Source organism: Temnothorax nylanderi, unplaced genomic scaffold, assembly GCF_030848795.1.
Source record: "Temnothorax nylanderi isolate EJ_2023f unplaced genomic scaffold, tnyl_v1.0 TNYL_tig0617_pilon, whole genome shotgun sequence".
In the NCBI taxonomy this organism is placed as follows: Eukaryota; Metazoa; Arthropoda; class Insecta; order Hymenoptera; family Formicidae; genus Temnothorax; species Temnothorax nylanderi.
The window spans coordinates 53,196-61,225 of NW_027249679.1; the positions used below are offsets into that span (position 1 = coordinate 53,196).

Below are 8,030 nucleotides of genomic sequence, written 5' to 3' on the forward strand. Positions count from 1 at the left end.
AAGTGTTCAGAGTACTCAAAATGATCAGAATTATTAGAAAATTCAGAATGGTGAGAAAGTTCAGAATGATGAAAAAGTTAAGAATAATGAGAAAGTTCAGATTCTTTTTGATTATGAAGAAAATCTGGTATTACGGAACTTTGGCTTTTAACGGAAGCATGTGCTTGCTGAATATGCGACTGATCGAATTCAATTAAAGAATCTGTTGAATTGAGTTCTTCTACAACTTCAACATTCACTTTCTGCCTTTTAACTTTCTTAGAAAGCTTATGAAACGGTGTTTTTTGGCATGTTCTAAAATAAACTGCAAATAAATTTAAATGTTATGTTTACATAAAATACATAGATTTCAAAATATATACTATCTTTACTCTTTAAAAACATTTATTTTTTCAGATTTTCTACTGCACAATCACTATAACAAATGGAATGTTAATGGAAAAAAATATAACTAAATTAATTAAACTAACAGTACAAAATAAACTTATAGGATGGAAGGCTGGCTGATTTTCTCGAGTTATAAAAAGGTCATCAATTTAAATTTAAAAACAAAATCTCGTTTAATTAAACAAATTTTAAATACAATTAACGTTTTACGTTTTGACTTTATATACTTAGTCTTCTTCAGAAACCTGATACATAAGAGATAATACATAAAAAATAATTAAAAAATAAAAAGAAATAAAATTGCTACAGATAAAAAGGATAGAGAACAAAGCCGCATACTTTGGACTGACTTGCCAGAAATGTAGCTAAGATCTACACTATGACATAGTATAGACCTTAGCCACAATTAATGTATATACGAGTTGTCAAAAATAGAATGAAATAAGTCAAGTAATAAAATTGTTACTATTATCTATACTGTTGTTATTATTATCAAACGATATTATTTATTATTTGACAGTGTAAAATTGTAATGCATATATTAAAATTACATTAGGGCTAGAATATAAACCAGACCCACAAGAATGAGAGCAATTCCAAGATCTCAAGACGAGAATTAACCAGATCTTACAGGGCGGAATTAAGGAGTCTGGATTACTGATTGAAATCAAAGTAAGAAAAGAAAAGAAAAAAAAGAAAAGAAAAGAAAAGAGAGGGGGGCCTCTGCTTTTGTCTACGAGATCAATTCTAGGGCTAGAATATAAACCAGAGCCACAAGAATGAGAGCAATTCCAGATCTTAAGACGAGAATTAACCTTGCAGAGCCCCTTGTACTACCACGATCAATGTCGATCTTCCAATATGGCGTCCCAAATGAGAATATCGGAAGGGCCCTGCTCGCTGGACCGGACTCCTCGCCTCAATCCTCCCTCAAGCTCTCCTTTTCCTGGCGGTGAGCTCTCCTTGGGAAGTCGAATCTCGCTCGGTTGGTCTCCAGAATACGTGCCGCTTAGCTCAATCAGTTACGAAAGAAGGAAAACGTACTCGTCTCGTCCGAAGAAACGCAGCAAAAGCGGCCATGACACTGAACAAGAGCGAGGAAGGAGGTGGGGGCGCGTTGAAAGTGGCGACTCACGTGTCGCGCCATCTGAATGAAACGCCCTAAACATCGCTTGGTATTTGGCGTCAATTTGTTCTTAAGTTTTGTTACCAAAATTTGCTCAATATTTGGCATCAATTTGGCGTTAGGTTTAGTCAACAAACTTTAACAGCAATTTGGTGCCAATTTGTTATCAGGTACTACTAAGCTTTGCTCGATATTTGGTATCAATTTGGCGTTAATTGTGTACGCATGTTTTGATACGTATTTGCTAGCAGTTTGTCGACAACATTTGATAAAACAAATTTTGATGCAAATTTGTACCATTTCTGAAACCAAAATTTGTAGCAAGTATTTGGCATTATTTGTTCGAACAGATTTGGCTATCTGGGTATACAGTTTAGGGGCCTCACCTCAAATATCGATGAAATTATGCTCAATCGACGCGTTTTTGCACGAAACGAAAGAATCTGGCAGAAAAAAGTGTCGCTCTGCCCCGCGACGCGAGATATTAAACATTAAAGTTGACAGGAATCAGGTTGTGTGTGTGTGTGTGTGTGTGTGTGTGTGTGTGTGTGTGTGTGTGTGTGTGTGTGTGTGTGTGTGTGTGTGTGTGTGTGTGTGTGTGTGTGTGTGTGTGTGTTACGCCCAAACACCGAAATCGCTCAGTGAGCGAAAAAAACATCCACAACGCGTTGTGGACGGTACTGATCATCCAAATACCGAAATGAGATATTTTTTCGGTGTGTGGACGTTTTATTATTCACAACGCGATGTGTGCATTTTAGAAACGTACACGACGCGTTCTGCATAACTTGCATGTACTTTAAGTTATAAAGCGAGGTCCACGCTGCCTACCGGCGGAGGTGGGTAGTGACGCGCTTTAAAAGTATTTAAGTGTTTAAAATCACAACTTCTATAAAGCAGGGCATACACACGTGTGTGTATGTGTGTGCCCAGTACCTGCGTGGGCGGGGAAATTTTGCTCCCCTGCACCCCCCTCCCCATGCATGTACTTTATAATTTCGCTTTACAACTTAGCATGTACTTTAAGTTGTAAAGCGAGTTCCACGCTTTCAACCACGGGGGGTGCGGGGGGCTGCCTTCGGCCCCCCCTCGCACCGCCTCGTCTGTGTGTGTGTGTGTGTGTGTGTGTGTGTGTGTGTGTGTGTGTGTGTGTGTGTGTGTCCACGCGAAACGAGGTGCCACATGGGTTCATGACGCGCTTTACAACTTAAAGTACATGCTAAGTTGTAAAGCGAAATTATAAAGTACATGCATGGAAAGGGGGGTGCAGGGGAGCAAAATCCCTTCGCCCACGCATGTACTTAAACGAGCTTGTAAAGCGCGTCATGAACCCATGTGGCACCTCGTTTCGCGTGGACACACACACACACACACACACACACAGACGAGGCGGTGCGAGGGGGGGCCTTCGCCCCCCCCCGCACCCCCCCGTGGTTGAAAGCGTGGAACTCGCTTTACAACTTAAAGTACATGCTAAGTTGCAAAGCGAAATTATAAAGTACATGCATGGGGAGGGGGGTGCAGGGGAGCAAAATTTCCCCGCCCACGCAGGTACTGGGCACACACATACACACACGTGTGTATGCCCTGCTTTATAGAAGTTGTGATTTTCGTTAAAGCAGGGCACACACACTAAATACTTTTAAAGCGCGTCACTCACACACACACACACACACACACGCGCGGGGGGGGGTGCAAGGGGGGGGCCTTTGGCCCCACCTCCCGCACCCACCTCAGCCGGTAGGCAGCGTGGACCTCGCTTTATAACTTAAAGTACATGCTAAATTGTAAAGCAAAATAATAAAGCACATGCATGGAGGGGTGCAGGGGGGCTTACATGCGTGAGCGCACGTGAGCGGGAGGGCTTTGTCAAACTAGTATAGCAAACGTAGCAGCGCCTTCGTCAATCAGACTAGGGATTTTAGGCTGTATGCAAAAAGGCTAGACGTCTTGTTAGCCACATTGCAGAACGTGCATCATTAACCAATGAGGCTGGTGCTAGTTAGGCTTTTTGCAAAAAGTCTAAAGTGTGTCAGTCTTATTGAGAACTAATGAATGCTTTCGCAAAAAGGCGGCTTTTTGCAAACAGGCTAGCCTTTTTGCAAAAAGGCTGATTTCGCAAAAAGCCTGCGACATATACAATATGCCCTTACGGAAAGAAACTACAGCGGATTACAGAAAATTATATTACAGGAACTACATAAAAGTATTACACAAAATTACAGACTGAAGTATTGTAATATACTGTAATATTTTCGTACTATACGCTCGGATTACAGGAAAATATTACAGGATTACAGGACTACAAGATTGCAGTCCTCTTAATACTAGAGGACACTGATTTCCGATATTCACCCGGCATAAAAAAAAATTATTTTTTTCTTAGTTTTATTACTTTTTTATAACTAAATTTGTTTCTTAAGATGCAGTCTATGATTATAAATATTTTCTTGTATTTGAAAAACACACTTACCTTGGTGGGATTCGAACTCGGGACCTCGGGACCTTTGGATCGTGAGCCAACTGCCTTACGTGGTAGACTACTTCTTAATTTGATGTAAGTGTTATATATAGTCTACATATGTCATAACCAGCACAAATATATAATTTTTCAAAAATCATCTTAAGAAACAAATTCAGTTTAAAAAGAGTAATAAAATTTTAAATTGGATATATGATATAATATTTCTTAAAGTCGGGTGAATGTCAGAAACCAGTGCCGGCTCGTTATGAAATTACTTATAAAATATGAAATTAAAAAATAATAAAATGTGGTTAAAAAGTGATACATTAAATCTAATAAATTTCAAACAATATTTATAGAAATAATTTATATATATACAGCTGCATTGAAGTAAAAGTATACTTTATATGGAGGTGGAGGGGTAAAAACCACAGTGGTGTAACTCAAATTTTTAAAAATATTTTCTCGTGTGCATAGATGCAATCTGTACAATATATAAATTGCATCTATGCATACGAGAAAATATTTTTAAAAATTTGACTTACACCACTGTGGTTTTTACCCCTCCATAAATGATAAGACTCGCTATTTCAAATTTTATGGATTACTGGTAGCATTACGTTTAATACACATGTGTAGTAGTGTATTACACATTTTGTAGATTACATGTGTAGTCTACTACACAAGTCACTTACCACACGTGTAGTATATTACACATATAATGGATTACACGTGTAGTCTACTACACAAGTCACTTACCACACGTGTAGTATATTACATATATAGTGGATTACACGTGTAGTGGATTTCACCCTTCATGATTAGACGTGTATTCCATATTACAGGGATTTCACGCACTAAGTAATTACAGCGTGTAATAACTACAGATTATTGTGTTCCTTTCTGTGATAACTACAGGTGGTCCTGTAGTAACTACACAAATGTAATATTTACTGGCTGTAGTTTCTTTCCGTAAGGGTGATTTACGTATATTGCATAAAAGGTAGCATTCGTCGATTACTTTCTTTTTTCGAGGGGCTTTTCACTTGAGAAATCGTGGATTTCCTTGTTTTAACGTTAAGAAAATCTTTTAGAAATCTTAGTAATCAACAGAATCATTCAGAAATCTGTCAGCCATGGATAGAAATCACATAGAAATCAAAGTGGAAATCTTATAAAAGTTTTCTCAGTGTCACGCACTCACACCAACTCATACTGATTCGCGCATTACTTCGGATCTCTTTCGTGCTAACTCGAATCTTGTCGGCCTCAGCTGACAAGAGGCGAAGTCGAGGGCGAAGTATAATCCGAGATAGTCCGAGTTCGAGATTAAAATAAAGTTTATCAAAATAAAGTAATAACCCTTCGTAAGTAGAAATAATATTTAATTTTTTTTACTAAAGTACATAAGTTTGTTGTGAATTTTGTCGTGAAACTGTGTGTAGAATAAAAATATTTGTTTTTTATGTTTCGTAATGAAATTCAGTTGTTATAAAGATTACACGGAAAAAAAAATTTGTTGACGCGGAGCCCAACACGTAGTGCTGACGAAATTGCATTCTCATAGAGTCACATTTAGAGTGGGTTAAGTTTTCGCTACTGTATTGCAGGAAAATGCCTTATGCTGTGGTAACATAAGTTGTAGTCTAAACTTTAGTTTCTTACAGCACAACGTTAGGCTAGGACAGAACTAACACTTTCGGCATTAGCGTACACTTGGCACCTGTGCTTGAGGCGTCGCTATATAAATAGAGGTTATAACCTCTATAGATAACAATAGAGGTTATGCGCGAGATTATGCGACGAATTGAGAAAAGTAAACAACTTTGGAAATGCATTGTTGCCATATGTAAGACAAAGACGCGTACATGTGCCATAAGAATAGGATTTAGCATGGTGGAATTGTCTTCCTAAAGCATAAGCAGCATAACAGTAAGGCTACCTGATGACTATGTCCATTCCAGCACTACAATATTGATGTCACAAGCTAATATTCGCTCGTCAAAACCTAACATTTTTCTCCGTGTAATCTATTAAATACTTTTAAAATAGTGTTATTCATATGTCAATTCTAGTAAAATTTTACAAATGCGAAAATTCAAATATATTTGTACAGTCTAATAAAAATTGTATTTATATACATATTTTCTAAATATTGTTTATCTTTGTAGGATAGTATGAATATTGTAAAACCTCGTGTTGTAATGGTCTCAAAACAAACACAAACTGATATTAACTGATATTAACTGATATTAACAACATCTGCGCCTGTCATTACTGACGTAGGTTTGGCACTTTCAAGAAACATATTTATAAGAATCAAAGAATTGTTTTAAGAAAAAAAAAAGTAGTAATGTAATGTTGCTTTATTTTTTATTTATTTTATTTTATTTTATTTTATTTTATTTTATTTATATACGTGATGCCAAATATATTGTTAATCAGTTTTAAAAAATTTATGGTATAAGTAAAAAGACTGTATAATATGGCTGTTAATTCCAGACACAGTAATAATTGTTATTTGAAAAATGTGAAGATTCTATCGGATTCTATCAAATAAATAGTATTAAAAATTTTTCTTTGTGTAATTTTATGTATTATTTCGAGTATTATTTAAGATTATTATGAATCACAAATTAATGCTTCTGTTATTAAAAAGTACTAAAAGTATTTTATGTAGTTCAAACTGTAATGTATTATGTAGTACGCAGTTACATGATTTAAATACATTTTGCAGATAAGTTGTGTAGAAACATTCGTTTTAATATACTTTTTAAAACATTAAACGAACCTTATAATTTCATACCAAAACAATTACGACTATAATGTTCGACACTGAATCATTTTTCATTCCAGTTTTTAAAACATGTATTTTTTTAAAACAATATTTTTTTCTTGTAGAATTGTAATTACTTTTGTTTCATCAAAATAACCATTTACTTTTAACGTTTAATTCTAATAGTAATTATCTAAGATGAGACTAATAATTTGTTTAGACAATTAATAAACTAATATTTTTATTCAATTTCTAAATTTCATTCATTTTAATAAGGAATTCTCCAAATATCTATTAATATTTATCTTTATTTAAATCAGTTTTAATTGTTTCGTAACGTTTATAATATATATTTGAGTAAATATATATTTGAGATTTATTTAAGAATAAAAACAATCTAAAAACTATCATGGAAAACTATTTTTAATTTCGTACATATTTAAAAAATTTGAATTGCTTTACGTTCTTAACATCTTACTTGATTCGTACGAATATAAGTAATCGAAAAAAAAAACCGATTTGTCCCGACCTCGCCCGAGTCGAGCCCGGCTCGAAATCACTGGTAATCCCGTGGAAATCACTGGTAATCCCGAAGAAATCTTAGAAATCAACATGGGAGTCAATAGAAATTTCATTGCAAATGCCGCAGTCCAAGTACTTTGATTTCCAAATTTCTTGAGTGAAAAGCCCCTCGTCTTTTTTTTCACTCCACGATATTGATCTCTTTTGTGTGTACATTTCGATAATAATGTACGTGTATTTGTGAAATATCGAAGCTCTAAATTAAAAAATTAAAACGTAAAAAATAAAATTGTAATTGATATTTTACGAACAAATTTTTTAATTTTATCCAGTCATATAAGAAAAGAAATATTACTAAAATGTATTAGGGACGTTCCACGTCAACTGGGCCACCGCTGCGTCCAAAAATTGCCGCAATGGAATGAGACGTGTGATGGCTCAAAATGTTCGTTAAGACAGCGCCTTTCAAAAGCCATGTGACCTTTCTGAAAAATCTAATACGGCGGTGCCAATATGGCGCTGACAATCTGCTGACATGGTCTCTGATCATACGAAATCTTTGATCCACATGCCAAAACCACCTGGAATGGCTCCAAAATCACTATTGGGGAGTTTTCAAGGCCGGTGAACATTAATCCGTACCTAAATTCTCGAAACTTTAAATGGTGGATCCAATACGGCGACTACATATCTCAATCCACCGTTTATCACAATTTGTCCTTTTCCACCGTGAAGATTACTCAAAATGCCTTCTA

General features: G+C 35.7%; 1 long non-coding RNA gene across 1 annotated transcript; it reads left to right on the forward strand.

Annotated features, from left to right (window-relative positions):
* Positions 1-411: 411 nt before the first annotated feature.
* On the forward strand, positions 412-1,420 carry LOC139784374 (uncharacterized). Its single transcript, XR_011721547.1, has 2 exons — positions 412-527; positions 944-1,420. It is a non-coding gene; the product is annotated as an uncharacterized lncRNA (long non-coding RNA).
* The last annotated feature ends 6,610 nt before the right edge of the window (positions 1,421-8,030 follow it).